This window comes from Pongo pygmaeus, chromosome 1 (assembly GCF_028885625.2).
Source record: "Pongo pygmaeus isolate AG05252 chromosome 1, NHGRI_mPonPyg2-v2.0_pri, whole genome shotgun sequence".
NCBI lineage: Eukaryota > Metazoa > Chordata > Mammalia > Primates > Hominidae > Pongo > Pongo pygmaeus.
In genome coordinates this window covers 101,346,823-101,364,482 of record NC_072373.2, presented here as the reverse complement: position 1 = coordinate 101,364,482, position 17,660 = coordinate 101,346,823, and the positions used below count along the sequence as shown (strand labels likewise).

Sequence of the window (17,660 nt, the reverse complement as noted above, 5' to 3'; positions counted from 1 at the left end):
CTTCTCATTTAAAATAATTTTGTTTGGTTGACTTGGGCCCCAGAGATTGGGGGCACCCCGTGGGAGCCAGGAGATTCGGTGAGGGGTGGGAGGGAGAAGCGGTCAGTGAGGGGACTGAGCTGGGGAAGCCCAGAGGGGCTCCGGGGACAGCAGGGAGGAGAGGGAGTCGTGTCGGAGACCCAGTGGGGAGAGAGAATGGGCCAGAAAAGGAGTAAGGGTGAGAGTGGGCAACAGGACTGCTTCCCGGCGTGGCAGGGATCTTTGCTGAAACTGCGGGCCCCAGGGAACAGTGCGGGCAGGGTGGGAGGGAGTGGAGAGGACCCCAAGGTCAGTGTGGAGAAAGGGACATTTCCCGGTTCCTTCGCCTTTGCCCAGGTTTCTATGTGCATGGTTCCCCCAGAGGCAGGGCAGGGGAGGAGGTGGCTCCCGGCAGGCTTGGAGAACTAAGGGGGGCACGCACGCTTCGCAGGGCTGGAGTGACAGGGGAAGCCTGAGACGGCTGCGGATCTCACTGTCCCCGTGGGTGTGCGAGGGGGGCGCGGGCGGGGCCAAGCTCACCTGGCCAGCGCCGGGACCTGCAAGTGGCCCTGGAGGAATCTATAAGCACCCACCCATGCAGCAGGCCTTCCTGGAGACCAGTGTGAACAATGCCATGGACACGCTCTTCCCAGCTGGAACATTCGTGAGGCTGGAATTTAAGCTCCGGCAGACAGACAAGCGGCCGGAGGAAGGACTGGAAGAAACCCAAGTGCAAAGTCCAGTCCAAGGGGAGGAAACAGAAATGCCTGACCTGCGTCAAACTTGGCTGTGAGGATAAAGTTCTGGGCAGGATAGTTCACTGTCCTACAGAGTCGCAGACTCGGCGGGAGCCTGGGGAGCACCAGGAGGCCCGGTGCAGCCGGGCGGAGCGGGCGGTGAGGACCCCACAGCTACTGCTTCCCTGCACAGTTTGCCTTCTCCAAGGCCCCGACCCCAGCTGAGCCCAGCACTGAATCGCATGGAGCCTCCTGAAGCACTGCCGTGGGTAACCAGTGGAAGACCCCACCTCCCAGGGAGAGGACCCCACTATATCCCCAGATAATAAAACTGTTCTCTCCTCAACAAAAAATAAATAATTTTTTCTGGTCTTTGAAAATCTGTATCCTCTGTCTACTGGTCAATCGTTTTAATGAAGTTATTTGACTTTTTATTATTATGAAACAAAATAGTAAATTTGCTAATGGTTTTAATATCATCTAACATGATTGAAAATATGTCAATTTGTCATTGCCAATGAATCTTTGTGTTATTGATTTTACTGTTAGATATTCTGTTCATAAATGTCTAAGTGGCTTAGAATCTTGCCTAACATATTTTATGTGCTAAGTACTAACTACTCTAATTCACCAAATTATCTTTCTATACTATTATTATAATACATTATTTTTTATTAATATTATTTTCTGCCTAATCTAATTTTTATGAAAATTATATAGTCTCTCAGCATTTGCTTGTCTGTAAAGTATTTTATTTCTCCTTCACTTATGAGTCTTAGTTTGGCTGGATATGAAATTCTGGGTTGAAAATTCTTTCCTTCAAGAATGTTGAATATTGGCCCCCACTCTCTTCTGGCTTGTAGAGTTTCTGCCGAGAGATTCACTGTTAGTCTGACGGGCTTCCCTTTGTGGGTAACCTGACCTTTCTCTCTGGCTGCCCTTAACATTTTTTCCTTCATTTCAACTTTGGTGAATCTGACAATTATGTGCCTTGGAGTTGTCCTTCTCGAGGAGTATCTTTGTGGCGTTCTCTGTATTTCCTGAATCTGAATGTTGGCCTGCCTTGCTAGATTGGGGAAGTTCTCCTGGATAATATCCTGCAGAGTGTTTTCCAACTTGGTTCCATTCTCCCCATCACTTTCAGGTACACCAATCAGACGTAGATTTGGTCTTTTCACATAGTCCCATATTTCTTGGAGGCTTTGTTCATTTCTTTTTATTCTTTCTTCTCTAAACTTCCCTTCTCGCTTCATTTCATTCATTTCATTTTCCATCACTGATACCCTTTCTTCCAGTTGATCGCATCGGCTCCTGAGGCTTCTGCATTCTTCATGTAGTTCTCGAGCCTTGGCTTTCAGCTCCATCAGCTCCTTTAAGCACTTCTCTGTATTGGTTATTCTAGTTATACATTCGTCTAAATTTTTTTCAAAGTTTTTAACTTATTTGCCTTTGGTTTGAATTTCCTCCTGTAGCTCAGAGTAGTTTGATCGTCTGAAGCCTTCTTCTCTCAACTCGTCAAAGTCATTCTCCATCCAGCTTTGTTCCATTGCTGGTGAGGAACTGCATTCCTTTGGAGGAGGAGAGGTGCTCTGCTTTTTAGAGTTTCCAGTTTTTCTGCTCTGTTTTTTTCCCCCATCTTTGTGGTTTTATCTACTTTTGGTCTTTGATGATGGTGATGTACAGATGGGTTTTTGGTGTGGATATCCTTTCTGTTTGTTAGTTTTCCTTCTAACAGACAGGACCCTCAGCTGCAGGTCTGTTGGAGTTTGCTAGAGGTCCACTCCAGACCCTGTTTGCCATGCTCATGGGTAGGAAGAATCAATATCATGAAAATGGCCATACTGCCCAAGGGAATTTATAGATTCAATGCCATCCCCATCAAGCTACCAATGACTTTCTTCACAGAATTGGAAAAAACTACTTTAAAGTTCATATGGAACCAAAAAAGAGCCCGCATCACCAAGTCCATCCTAAGCCAAAAGAACAAAGCTGGAGGCATCATGCTACCTGACTTCAAACTATACTAAAAGGCTACAGTAAGCAAAACAGCATGGTACTGGTACCAAAACAGAGATATAGACCAATGGAACAGAACAGAGCCCTCAGAAATAATGCCACATATCTACAACTATCTGATCTTTGACAAACCTGACAAAAACAAGAAATGGGGAAAGGATTCCCTATTTAATAAATGGTGCTGGGAAAACTGGCTAGCCATATGTAGAAAGCTGAAACTGGATCCCTTCCTTACACCTTATACAAAAATTAATTCAAGATGGATGAAAGACTTAAACGTTAGACCTAAAACCATAAAACCCTAGAAGAAAACCTAGGCATTACCATTCAGGACATAGGCATGGGCAAGGACTTCATGTCTAAAACACCAAAAGCAATGGCAACAAAAGCCAAAATTGACAAATGGGATCTAATTAAACCCAAGAGCTTCTGCACAGCAAAAGAAATTACCATCAGAGTGAATAGGCAACCTACAAAATGGGAGAAAATTTTTGCAACCTACTCATCTGACAAAGGGCTAATATCCAGAATCTACAATGAACTCCAACAAATTTACAAGAAAAAAACAAACAACCCCATCAAAAAGTGGGCGAAGGACATGAACAGACACTTCTCAAAAGAAGACATTTATGCAGCCAAAAAACACATGAAAACATGCTCACCATCACTGGCCATCAAAGAAATGCAAATCAAAACCACAATGAGATTCCATCTCACACCAGTTAGAATGGCAATCATTAAAAAGTCACGAAACAACAGGTGCTGGAGAGGATGTGGAGAAATAGGTACACTTTTACACTGTTGGTGGGACTGTAAACTAGTTCAACCATTGTGGAAGTCACTGTAGCAATTCCTCAGGGATCTAGAACCAGAAATACCATTTGACCCAGCCATCCCATTACTGGGTATGTACCCAAAGGACTGTAAATCATGCTGCTATAAAGACACATGCACACACATGTTTATTGCGGCACTATTCACAGTAGCAAAGACTTGGAACCAACCCAAATGTCCAACAATGATAGACTGGATTAAGAAAATGTGGCATATATACACCATGGAATACCATGCAGCCATAAAAAATGATGAGTTCATGTCCTTTGTAGGGACATGGATAAAATTGGAAATCATCATTCTCAGTAAACTATCGCAAGGACAAAAAACCAAACACCGTATGTTCTCACTCATAGATGGGAATTGAACAATGAGAACACATAGACACAGGAAGGGGAACATCACACTCCGGGGACTGTTGTGGGGTGGAGGGAGGGGAGAGGGATAGCATTAGGAGATAAACCTAATGCTAAATGATGAGTTAATGGGTGCAGCACACCAGCATGGCACATGTATACATATGTAACTAACCTGCACACTGTGCACATGTACCCTAAAACTTAAAGTATAATAATAATAAAATAAAATAAAATAAAAAAGAAAATTATAAAGTCTATTCAGTTTGCCCACTTTATAAAAGCCAGAGTGGTTTTCTCTCTTTTTTTTTTTTTTTGAGATGGAGTCTCCCTGTTTCCCAGGCTGGAGTGCAGTGGCACAATCTCGGCTCACCACAACCTCCACCTCCTGGGTTCAAGTGATTCTCCTGCCTCAGCCTCCCGAGTAGCTGGAACTACGGGAGCTTTCCACTATGCCTGGCTAATTTTTGTATTTTTAGTAGAGACAGGGTTTCACTATGTTGGCCAGGCTGGTCTTGAACTCCTGACCACCTGATCTGCCTGCCTCGGTCTCCCAAAGTGCTAGGATTATAGGCTTGAGCCACTGGGCCCAGCCTTTTTTTTCCTCTTTATTAATATGTTAGAGAGTACAAATGCTACTCCCTCACAGAAACATGTTGCATAGTGATGAAATATGGGCTTTTGTTGTGACAGTCATCTGAATGCTGTTTATTTTCCCAATTAGTTATTTTCTCATTCCTAAGCCCTCTGCCAACCTCCCATCTTTCTGAATCTCCAGTGTCTATTTTTCCAGTCTCTATATCCAAGTGTATGCATAATTGAGTTCCCACTTACAAGTGAGAAAATGCAGAATTCGATTTTCTGTTTCTGAGTTTTTTCACTTCCAATAATGGCCTCTGGTTTCATTCATGTTGTTGCAAAAAGACATGATTTTATTCTTCTTCATGGCTGAGTAGTATTCCATGGTATAAATGCATTAGCACATTTTCTTTATTCGGTTATTAATTGATAAATTTAAATTAATTTCATATATTGGCTATTGTCAATAGTGCTGTGATAAACATATGAGCGTGGGTATTTTCTTTATGTAATAAATTATTTCCTTTGGGTAGATACCAAGTAGAGGGAGTGCTGAATCAAATGGAAGTTCTAGTTTTAGTCTTTTGAGAAATCTCCATACTGTTTTCCATAGAGGTTGTAGGAAGTTACATTTCCACAAACAATGTATAAGTGTTCTCTTTGCTCTGTATCCTTGCCAATATGTCATTTTTCTGCTTTTTATAATAGCCATTCTGCATGGTGTAAGTTGGTATCCCATTGTGGTTTTTACTCGGTATTTCTCTGACCTTTAGCAATGTTGAGCATCTTTTACATGCTTGTTGACCATCATTGTCTTTTTTTTTTTTTAAATGTCTGGTCATGTCCTTTGCCTGCTTTTTAATGAAGTTCCTTTTTTATTTTTGTAGAGCTGTTTGAGTTCCTTGTATATTCTGGATATTAGTTCTTTGTCACATGCAAAACTTGTAAATATTTATCTCATTCCATCGGTTTTTTTCTCACTCTGTTAATTAAAAAGCTCATTTTCAGGAGCTTTTTAGTTTCATTGAGTTCCTTTTGTTTATTTTTGTTATTGTTATATCTGCTTTTGAGATCTTAGTCATAAATTCTTTGTCCAAGTCAATGTCCAGAAGAGTTTATACTAGAGTTTCTTCTAGCATTTTTATAGTTTCAAGTGTTACATTTTAGTCTTTTAATCCATATTGAGTTGATTGTTGTATATGATGGGAGATATGTGTCCCATTCCATACTTCTGCATATGGCAATATAATTTTTCCAGCACAATTTGTTGAATAGGATGTCATTTCTCCAGTGTATGTTTTTGTTGACTTTGTAAAATATCAGTTGTTTGTAGGTATGTGGCTTTATTTCTAGGTTCTCTATTCTGTACCATTGATCTTTGTGTCAACTTATATCAGTACCATGCTGTTTTGGTTACTAAAGCCTTCTAGTATAATTTTAAGTCAGGTAATGTAACATCTCCAGCTTTGTTCTCTTTGCTTAGATTTGCTTTGGCTGTTCAGGCTCTAATTTTGGTTCCATGTGAATTTTAGAATTTCTTTTCCAATTCTATGAAAAATAACATTGGCATTTTGGTAGGAATTGCCTTTATTTTTTTTTTTCGGAATTGCCTTTAATATGTAGATTGCTTTGGGTATTATGGCCATTTTAATGATCGAAATTCTTCCAAACCATGAGCATGGGATGTTTTTCCCATTTGTGTCATGTACAATTTCTTTCATCAGTGTTTTGTAGTTTTCCTTGTAGATATGTTTCATCTCTTTGACTAATTGTATTTCTAGGCATTTAACCTTTGTTGTAGTTATTGTAAAAGGAAGTGACTTTTTAATTCAGTTCTCAGCTTGATCATCATTTGTGTATAAAAATGCTACTAATTTTTGTACATTAATTTTTGCACATTAATTTTTGCATCCTGAAACATTATTACATTTATTTATCAAATCTAAGAGTTTTTTGTGGTCTTTAGATTTTTTGTATATATGATATTATGCAATTATCAAAGAGGGACAATTTGACTTTCTAATTACAACCACATAGATGCTCCCACCAAGACCAATAGACAGAGTCTCTGGGGAGGACACAGGTGATAGTATTTCTTTAAGCTGGCCATGTGATTATGGTTGGAAGCCTGGGCTGACAGTCACTTAGCTAAGCATTGCCTCTCAAGTTTCTAAGTTTCTTTTGTTTCTTTTTTCTTTTCTCTTGCTTTCTTCTTTCCTTCCTTCTTTCCTTCCTTCTTTCCTTCCTTCTTTCCTTTCTTTCTTTCTTTCTTTTCTTTCTTTCTTTCTTTCCTTCTTTCTTGCTTTCTCTTTCTTTCTTCTTTTTTTTTGACAGAGTTTTCACTCATTGTCCAGGCAGGAGTGCAGTGGCACGATCTCAGCTCACTGCAACCTCTGCCTCCCAGGTTCAAGTGATTCTCCAGTCTCAGCCATCTGAGTAGGTAGGGATTATAGGCACCAGTCACCACACCTGGCTAATTTTTGTATGTTTTAGTACAGACACGGTTTGGCCATGTTGCCCAGACTGGTCTTGAACGCCTGACCTCAGGTGATCTGCCCACCTTAACCTCCCAAAGTGTTGGGATTACAGGTGTGAGCCACCACCCCCAGCTGCCTCTCAAGTTTCAATGTGCATATAAATTATTTCTGATTCCAGGCCTCTCTCTTGGTAATGTGATTCTGCAGGTTTGGAAGGGGCCCATAAATTGGCTTCTTTAAAAAGTCTTCTCTTAATGCTGTTGCTTCTCCCACTACATTCAATATAGTAGCACTCAGCTAGAGAAAGTGGGCACAGCACAGACTTCCTGACACCCAACACTCTTCCACAACACAAATCCTTTGGGCCAAAATGGAAACCACCAATCACCATTTTCAAACGTCATTTTCTGCTGGCTCTTAACAGTTTAGAAAGCCTAGAGAATGCATCAATGTTTGAGTAAGTCTGCATTTGGAAAACATGTACACATGAGTTAATACAATGTTTATTGAGCACATACTATGTGTTCAGAAGTCTGTTACAGAGCACTGTTCAGGAAACATCACATGATGTGAGTTAATCCTCATAGCACCCTGGGAGTTAGGTGCTAAGTTTTCTATAACTTTCAGGATTTAAGTGAAGGGCCTAGCATTTCTATTTTTTCTTCCATTTTAAAAATTATTCATCTGAAAAAGAAAATGTGCAGAATAAAAGCTATATAAACAGATGGGAGGTATAGAGAAAAAAGGGTGAACTCTTCAGAGGGATTTTTTGGGAGCACATGTGATGTAGTTTTGATAGCCCCTCTAAATCTCATATAGAAGTTTAATCTTCAGTGTGGCAGGTGGGGCCTGGGGAGGAGGTGGTTGAATCACGGGGTGAATCCCTTATGGCTCTGTGCCATTCTTGTGATAGTGAGTACTCACGAGATCTAGTTGTTTAGAAGTGTGGCCCATCTCTCCCTCATCTTTCTTGTTCCTTCTTCTACCATGTGAGATGCCTGCTCCACTTTCACCATGATTGTAAGCTTCCTAAGGCCTTCTCAGAAGCAGACGCTTGTGCTATGCTTCCTGTACAGTCTGCAGAACCACGAGCCAATCAAACTCTTTTCTTATAAATTATCCAGTATCAGGATTTTTTTAATAGCTATGCAAGAATAGATTAATACATCATATGAAAAGAAAGCAATTAATATATTCATCTGTTTGAGTCTCCAGGCCTCTGCCTTGCTTTCACTCAAATAGCAGGAAGTGAGCAACCCCCATCTACTGCTCCTGAACATGGAAGAATTTTCAGTTTATCTTAAAACATTTCAGGTCAAAAGCCCCATGTTTTATGTAGAAGAAGGAGGGTGTCTGAAAGAACAGTTTTCTTTTATTTATTTTTATTTCTGAGATAGGGTCTCTTTTCCTGTCATTCTGGCTGGGGTGCAGTGGCTCACTGCAGCTTTGACATTCTGTGCTCCAGCAATTCTCCCACCTCAGCCTCCCGAGTAGCTGGGACCACAGGTGCACACTACCACAACCGGCTAATTTTTGTATTTTTAGCAGAGATGAGGTTTTGCTATGTTGGGCAGGCTGGTCTTGAACTCTTGAGCTCAAGTGATCCTCCAGCCTCCGCCTTTCAAAGTGCTGGAATTACAGGTGTGAGCCACCACACCAGGCAGATGGGTCTTAACTGATTTTAATCAGGGTACCCGAGCATGGAAGACATGTCATTAATTTTTGGCTAATACAATATTTGACAGTTATATAAATATTTTTTTATTCCTTTGATTCATAAGGATATGATCGCAAAAGGCCTTGAAAGCCTTTGGGAAAAAGTGCTATATTGTGCTTGAAACCACCTTTTACTCTGAAAGCAAGTGTCATCCAGATACATCTGTTGAGAAGATATTTTCTCCTGTTGCATTTTAGCCAAACAACTCAGTGTGTCTTGTAGTTGTTTGATTTTTTAACAGGACAAGTGTATTTTCTAAGACCCCAAACTCAGGACTGGCCATGGGGCAAATCACCACTGCACACATGGAATGCATGCACAGCAAATGCAATTCTTACCCCGAACCAGGGGTTGTTATCCGTGGATGCACATGGGAATCACCAGAGAGGCTTTTAAAATTACCTAAACTCAAAAGGCAATAGATAAATTAATTCAGCTCTCTGGGTGACTATGGGTTACAACCAAACCCCCAAACTGCTGCTTTAAATCTACCTCTTCTGGCGAACTAGTGGCAAATGGTTTCCTGAAATGAATGGAAAGATTTGCTGCTGAGTTGTGGTCTTCCGATATTACCTGCATTACCTACTTTTCATTGCAGACTGACTTCTGCTACACATTTTGTTCCTGGTTGAATCCAGTTCTACTCATACCAAATGCATAGTATGCGCTAGGTGTCCTTGCACAGCTGAACCTCATCACCGTGAGGAGAGGACTTTGCTGAAGAATAATTGCATCCTAAAAAAAACTCAAAATACTGGAATCAAATGATTCTCCTACCTTGGCCTCCCAAAGAGCTGAGATTGTAGGCATGAGCCACAGTGCCTGGCCTATACCCTAAAAAATTAAAACTATCCTTCTTACTAAACTGATGTAAACATGGAAAGACCTAGAAAGTCACCAAAGTGTTAGGACATGAATAAATACCTTGGAATATTAATATCCATCTGATGATGCCCTGAGTAAATATGTCCCACTTTAAAACAATACAAAACAGTGCTATTATTCTGAGATATTAAGTTAAAATTTTGTGCAAATAGGTAACATTCATGCAGAGAGACATATACAAAGAAATCACATAAAGCTTAAGCAATTATTACAAAGTGAATACACTTGTGTAACCTAGCAATAGAACCAGCCTCACTGATACCCTGGCAACCACTTTCTCTCTTTTTGCTCCACCAAAGTCACTAAGATCATAAGAGCTAACACTGTAGATCAATTTTGTATTCTTATGCATGTTTTATTACAGAAAATTTAAAACATATACAAAATAAAAGAAACAGTGCAATAGGCCTGTTACCCAGGCTCAACAACAACTAATAACATGCCAATTTTGTGTTATCTCTACTTCAACCCATTTCTCACACAGACTTTATTCTTTATTATTATTTTTTTCTGATATAAAATGTGTGCTCATTTAAAGTAAAATCTTGGCTGAGCACAATGGCTTAAGCCTGTGTAATACCTCCTGACAAGGCAGGAGGATCATTTGAGGTCAGGAATTTGAGAGCATCCTGGACAGCAGAGTAAGACCACATCTTTATTAAAAATTAAAAAAAATCAGGCATGGTGATGCACGCCTGTAGTTCCAGCTACTTTGGATGTTGACATAGCAGGATCCCTTGATCCCAGGAGTTTGAGGCTGCAGTAAGTTGTGATTGTGCCACTGCACATCAGCCTGGGTGACAGAAGGAGACTCTGTCTCAAAAAAAAAAATAAAGGTTCAATCTTAACTAGCTTTTTACACATAAACACACCCATATAAACAGTCCCTCTTTTAACAATAGAAGTACCCAAATTAAAAATTATTAATGTGAACCAATTTTTAATTCAGACTTTATGTTTTAATCAGTTTTTTTTTTTTTAGATAAGATGTGCATTCATTGAAAGGTCTCATCTTGGCTGGACATGGTGGCTCACATTTGTAACCTCATCACTTTGGGAGCCAGAGCTCAGGAGTTTGAGACAAGCCTGGGCAATATAACAAGACCTCACAGGGGCAAGATAGTAAGACCTCATCTCTACAACAATTTTTAAAATATTAGTTTGGCATGGTGGCACACACTTCTAGTCCCAGCTATTTTGGGAGGCTGACTTAGGAGGATCACTGGAGTCGGGGAGGTCAAAGCTGCAGTGAGTTGTTATTGCACCACCACACTCTACCCTGAGTGACAGAGTGAGGCTATGTCAAGAAAAGGTACAATCTTAACTGTTCATGTTTGACACATCAACACATCCATATAAACAATCCCTCTCTTAAAAATAAAAGTACCAATTTAACAGTCATTAATAGTCATGGGAATTACCTAGAAATGTTTTGTTTGTTTTGGTTTGGATTTTTATTAAAAGGGGACACCTAGAAACGTTATCTAAAATCTAGATTTTGATAAAAATAAGCCTGAGTTTTTTCTTTTTTTGAGAAGGACTTTTGCACTGTCATCCAGTGTTGAGTGCAGTGGTGTGATCTCGGCTCACTGAAACCTCCGCCTTCCAGGTTCAAGCAATCCTCCTGCCTCAGCCTCCCAAGTAACTAGGATTACAGGTGTGTACCACCACACCCAGCTAATTTTTTTTTTCTTGTATTTTTAGTACAGGCGGGGTTTCCTTATGTTGGCCAGGGTGGCCTCGAACTCCTGACCTCAGGTTATCTGCTTACCTTGGCCTTGCAAGGTGCTGGGATTACAGACATGAGCCACCGCACACAGCCAGGCCTGAGTTTTGCCTGATAATTTGCCTTTCTAACAAAGTGCAGCATATGGCAGCTACAAGGTCTCTTTTATCTAAAATAAATAGAATTTAATTAAAAAATTTAAACAATTTATCTGAGATTAAAGGACAAATCAAGACACCTGTGTAATGTGTTATCTGTAGGAGTATATTTTAACAATGACATAAACTATTAATAACAAATAAATTTTATAATAATTTATTAACCCAAAATGAACAAAATTCCTGTTATGATATCTATGAAAATGATTTGTTAGAGTAAAATATTTTCATATCTTGAGAGAGCACTGGTTAAAAACAGCAAAGATTTGGAAGTTGATGCCTTATCAAGTACTTATCAAGTACTTATTTATCAAGTAAGTAGCAGACCCCCCTTTATACCTTTTAGAGATTCAAAAAGCAGTCATTTACACAAGAACAGATAATTTTCCTAGTTTTCTATTGAGTTTATATGTTAATGTAGTTACAAAATTTAACTCAATTTTCTCATAAAATTACCTGACAAAATTTTATATGATATTATATCAGAATATATCAAAATTTATTTATATGCCAAATAAATTTTATGATATCATGTTATAATATATAACGATATTATGATAAGTTCCATTTACATTGAGATGATTTCACTGGGCAGTGTTGGTCTACCATTAATTTTTTTTTTGGTTCCACTATTTGCACAAACAGCACAGCTGGGAAAACACAGACTCACCCAACACAGTCTTTCTCCTCCTCAGGGAATCAATTCATCAGTCAGTCATTTGGGACTGGAAGCTGAGTACTCCCTACTTAGAAGGTCTTATTCCTGAATGACTTCCTCAGAAGACTGGGAGACAAGAAGGTCCTTTTAGGGGACACTTGCTGGGAAATGAACTAACCCTTCTATAGTTTGAGGGCTCTGACCTGCAGAGACAGACTCCACCACAGTAGGAAGGGATGAGGCAGCTGTTCTGAACCTGGAGCTCCACCACACTTTGTCCTGCCTCACTGAGGCAATTTTGAGAGGCTGCTGTGGATATGTCTTGATGGTGAGTGTTGAGAAACAATGTGGGCTTTGATGGTATTCAGGTGGTGTCTGTGGTGTAAAGACAGGAGCTGAATGTTCAGAATCTAGGCTGTTTTTCTTGTGATCAGTTGGATTACCTCTTTGGGAACAAGTCCATTTTTACTAGAGAGGCTGAATAAATTCCACAGAACACAGTGGTGCTCCCAGGAAGACTGAGGCAGGGTGAGAAAGAGGGGAAGCTTTTCCACCTAGACTTTTTGCTACCTCAGGAATCAGGGGCTGATTAGGTTAGCATTGGCTCTAATCTAATCAACTCAATTTTGGTGCTTTTGATTTAATTATCTTCCCCATTTTTAAGGTAGAAAGGGACATTTTATTTGGTATTTAGATTTTCCCTGAATTTTTATTTCGTGATATATGTGTGGCTCTAATACAATCAACCATCATTTTACATTTGTTGTTTCCAAGCATTTGAGAAATTATAATATCTACAGATGTAATGTTAACACTATGTATAATACATTTTCTTTCTGTGCAAAATATATATGTCAATATAGATATGTTTAATTATGCATATGAACTGGATCATAAATACTTCCAAGTAGGAACTGGGACAGAAATCAGAAGGAATGATTCCCCGATCTGATCCCTGTGCTCCAGGGTCTTTGTTTTCTTGTCACTATGACAGGATCCTGAAAATGTCTCTCCTTAACTGTGTGTGGGTCCCCAGTAGAACTACAGCAAGAAACTTTTCTTATTGAGGCTCTAATAAGTGGCAAGAAGGAGAAAACTCTTCAGCCAATAAGATTAAGCCAGGCCCAGCCAAGGGACATATAAAAGGGAGGTCTAGCAGAATAACCCACACTCTGCCTTTGGACGTGTAAGATAGTAGAGAAGGGTCTCTGCTATTTAAGTAGTAGAGGAATAAGAGAGAGCACCTGTCTCTTGAGCTCCAACATGGGAAAGGGAAATGAAGACACCGATCTCCACTGCTCCTCCATCCAATGCTCCACTGACCAGCCCCCTTTCCAACAGATCTCCTTTACAGAAAAGGGCTCAGATGAGAAGAAACCATTCAAAGGAAAAGGCAAGACTGCCCCCTCCATTCCAGTGAGAAACACAAACAAAAGCAAGGTAAAGCCTTGGGCTGCTCCTTTGGAGGCTAGAAGGAGGAATGGAATCAGGGATACTGACCTATGTGTCTTTGGTAGGGTTCTATTTTGAGATTGGTGATGGGAAATGGCTTAGCACCATCAGGGGTCTTTGAGAAATGTGTTCACACATGATAGTGGCAGAAGAGCTTCACTTGGAAGACTGATCTGCAAAAATGCATCAGAGATGGAATATGGGACTCTACCTAGGGAGACGTGAGTCACCTAAACTTTCTTCTGCAGTAGGACCGGAGCCCAATCCAACTGAGGAGGAGAATACTGAGGAAACGAAGCACTGCCGGATCATGTAAGATTTGACTCTTTCAATGTGAGAAGGGATGGGCCAGCAACACAGGCTCCCCAGGGAAGGAAACTGGGAGCTCTTTGGCAGCCAGAGTTGTACAGATCCTGGACACTGGAGAACAGAAGAGAGTTGGGGTTTGGTGATTACCTCCGTTCCTGTGTGTCCAGGATGGACTAGGAATTTCGGGGTGTTCAGTTGAAGGCACTTTCTCAAGCTCTCATTGTACCCACAGAACCAGAGTCCAGCTCATATCAGGGAAACCGCAGGAAAAGAAAAATCAGTTTCAAGGAGAGCTGCCAAGATAGGGCAGGTAGAATGTTGGTGTTTTTTGTTGTTGGTGGTGGTGGTGGTGGGTTTTTTTGTTTGTTTGTTTGTTTTTATTTGCTCCAAAAGGCAAATAATCATGAAAATTTTATCCGAGGCTTGAGCAGGAAGGCAGTTACTTAGTGACAAAATTTTTTTTGAGATCTTCTGGGGGAAAGGAAGACAGATCAGACTGTTACTGTGTCTATGTAGAAAAAGGGAAACAAAAGAAACTCCATTTTGATCTGTACAAAGAAAAATTGTTCTGCTTTGAGATTCTCTTAATCTGTAACTTTAGCCCCAACCCTGTGCTCACAGAAACATATACTGTATTAAATCAAGGTTTAAGGGATTGAGGGCTCTTCAGGAGGTGCCTTGCTAACAATATGTTTGCAGACAGTATGCTTGGTAAAAGTCATCACCATTCTCCATTCCCTAATAACCAGGGACATGATGCACTGTGGAAAGCCACAGGGACCTCTGCCTGAGAAAGTCGGGGTGTTGCCCAAGGTTTCCTCCCACTGAGGCGGGCTGAGATATGGCCTCGTGGGAAGGGAAAGAACTTACCGTATCCCAGCCCGACACCAATAAAGGGTCTGTGATGAGGAGGATTAGTAAAAGAGGAAGTCGTCTTTGCGGTTGAGATAAGAGCAAGGCCTCTGTTTCCCACATGTCCCTGGGAACGGAATGTCTCAGTGTAAAGCTGACTATTCATTCTATTCTGAGATACGAGAAAACTGCCCTGTGGCTGGAGGTGAGATATGCTGGCAGCAATACTGCTCTGTTACTGTTTGCTACACTGAGATGTTTGGGTAAAGAGAAGCATAAATCTAGCCTACATCCACATCCAGGCACGGTACCTTTCCTTGAAGTTATTTATGGCGCAGATTCCGTCACTCACATATTTTCCTGCTAACCTTCTCCCCAGCATCACCCTTTTCACCCTGTTCTCCTGCCACACTCCCCTTGCCAAGATAGTGAAAATAGCCATCAATAAATACTGAGGGAACTCAGAGACCAGCACCGGTGCAGGTCCTCGCATGATGAGTGTGCCCGTCCCCTGGGCCCACTATTCTTTCTCTATACTTTGTCTCTGAGTCTTATTTCTTTTCTCAGTCTTTCCTCCCACCTGATGAGAAATACCCACAGGTGTGGAGGGGCAGGACCCCTTCAAACTTAGCATCCAGAATATATTTGCTGACTCGGAAGGGGTTCAGTTTCACTTCCTTCCAGTATTGAGATGGTCAGAAAGGAGTGGGGGAGACAAGTGGGATTCACCTGGGTGCACAGGAGGTTCTGGAAATGAGGGTCTGTGGGAACTGCTCTGGCGAGTCTCTCACATGCTTTCTCTGCAGGGAACTGTCCAGAAGAGGAGTGCAGCTTGACGTTGAAAAAAAAAAATCAAAGTCCTCCACTGCTGTGCACAGCAGTGAAATCCAGGAGAGCTGCGATGTCCACTATAGGGGACATTCAAGGGCTTGCACTGGGTGCAGCAAGTGGCACAGGTCTCGGGCCCTAGAAGTCCAATCGTCGTCACTTCGAAAAAGCTTGGTGATCTCTGTGCGAGCTATGTCAGAGGCTATTTATCAAGACATAGCCCAGGTGTGGGCACAGCAGGTCCATTCTCCACTAACCTGGGAGCAGCTCACACTGCTCCCTCAGCTTCGGGGGCCTCTGTGTGCCCAGGTGCAGACCTTCTATTCCATGGCCACCCAGGCAGCTTATGTTTTCCCTGTGGAGGGCTTGCTTGTTCCAGCCACACTGCCTGGTCCTGGGGATTCAGCCCTGGATAGAGAAGCCCATCCCTTCCCTGGGCAGGAGAGAACTGAGCCTGTCAGTGGATCAGATGAGCCTGAGATGGAAGCACCCTGACCCTATTCAGCAGAGGATGCAGCTCTGGGAATGAGAACAAGGACCTGCTACTCCTCAGATTCTCCAGATGACCAGCAGCAACAATTTTAGATGCATTGTGTTAACAAATGACAGAATTGAAGAAGTCATAGGAAAGAAACTTGAGCGATATACTCAGAATGGTGAGCCCTGCGTTTGGCAGAGCGCTAAGGCTATAGACAAATTTTATACTTTGTGTTAGACATTTGATGCCTTTTGGATGTCTGATGACAGTCATGCATTTCTACATAATCAGAAAAATATTAGAATGTAATAATATGTATTTGCATATTTTAGATTATAGAAAAGTAAATATAAAATTATATGCTCCTTTTTTTTTTTTTTTTTTTGAGACAGGCTTGCTATGTTACCCAGGCTGAAATGCAGTGGCACAACTTTAGCTCACTGAGCCTCTGCTTCCTGGGTTTGAACAATTCTGATGCCTCAGCCTCCCAAGTAGCTGGGACTGCAGGTATGTACCACAATGCCTGGCTAATTTTTTTTTCTTCTATTGTTAGTAGAGACAGAGTTTTGTCAAGTTGGCCAGGTTGGCTTCAAACTCAAGTGATCTGCCAGCCTCGGCCTCCCAAAGTGCTGGGATTACAGGCATGAGCCACCTTACCAAGAAATTGCTCCTCTTTTAATTCAGAAAACGTTGTAGGCTCTCACTCTTCCAGCCTGAACCCATGGAGTACTAATATCCACAAACCATTGATAGCACTCACTATGGGAAAATGTTTATACATTTTTACAGTTTGATATAATTATAGTAAAATTACTATGCAAGCTGTTTACTTTTAATATTTCTACATAAAACAAGTCAAGATATATTAAATGATAAATGATTGTACTTATTCACCTGCCTCATATTTCATTTCATGTTTAACATCCTAAATTTAAATTTTATTGTATTTTATACATTTCAATTGATTGTACTGTATTGCAGGATATGGATATTCCATCACATACTACAATACAGTGTATTTTGTTATATTTGACTTAAATTCTACTTGTATTTTGTACTGAGATCATACAATCTTTCATTATCTAAGTGTATTAATTGTTTGGTTGCTTTATAATTTTAATTTTATGTAATAATGAAATAAACATTAATGTTGTTTGGAATTTTAAATTTCAAGATAATTTTGTCCTTCTTTTATAAGGAATTTGTATTTACTAAAGATGTGAAAAAGAGAATGTCTTATCTTCACTTCTGCATCATCCTAACCCTGACCTCCCTAAAGCCCATAGCTCTTGTCATAGTCAGGAAATAGTGTTCTATCACTCCAGTAAATGGGGCCAACTCAATGGTAATACACAGATCTAAATTGGAGATATAGAGATTTTGTTCTCAACTACTGCAATAGAAAAGAATCATAGTCGTGAGTCACACAATTTTCGGGTTGACACTGCTTATAAGTGTCAACTATGCTGTAGAATAACTCTGAAATAAATGTATATCTATTAAACAAATACACATACATAAATAACGTGTCTAAATAACAATGTACATACGTTAATGAAAATGAACTTTATTGCTAAAAA

General features: G+C 40.6%; 2 pseudogenes; both read left to right on the top strand.

The window, feature by feature from the left end:
- The first annotated feature begins 195 nt into the window (after positions 1-195).
- LOC129040486 (retinoic acid receptor responder protein 2-like) lies at positions 196-1,011 on the top strand (annotated as a pseudogene).
- A 12,340-nt stretch (positions 1,012-13,351) lies between these two features.
- On the top strand, positions 13,352-17,158 carry LOC129006800 (protein FRG2-like-2; annotated as a pseudogene).
- The last annotated feature ends 502 nt before the right edge of the window (positions 17,159-17,660 follow it).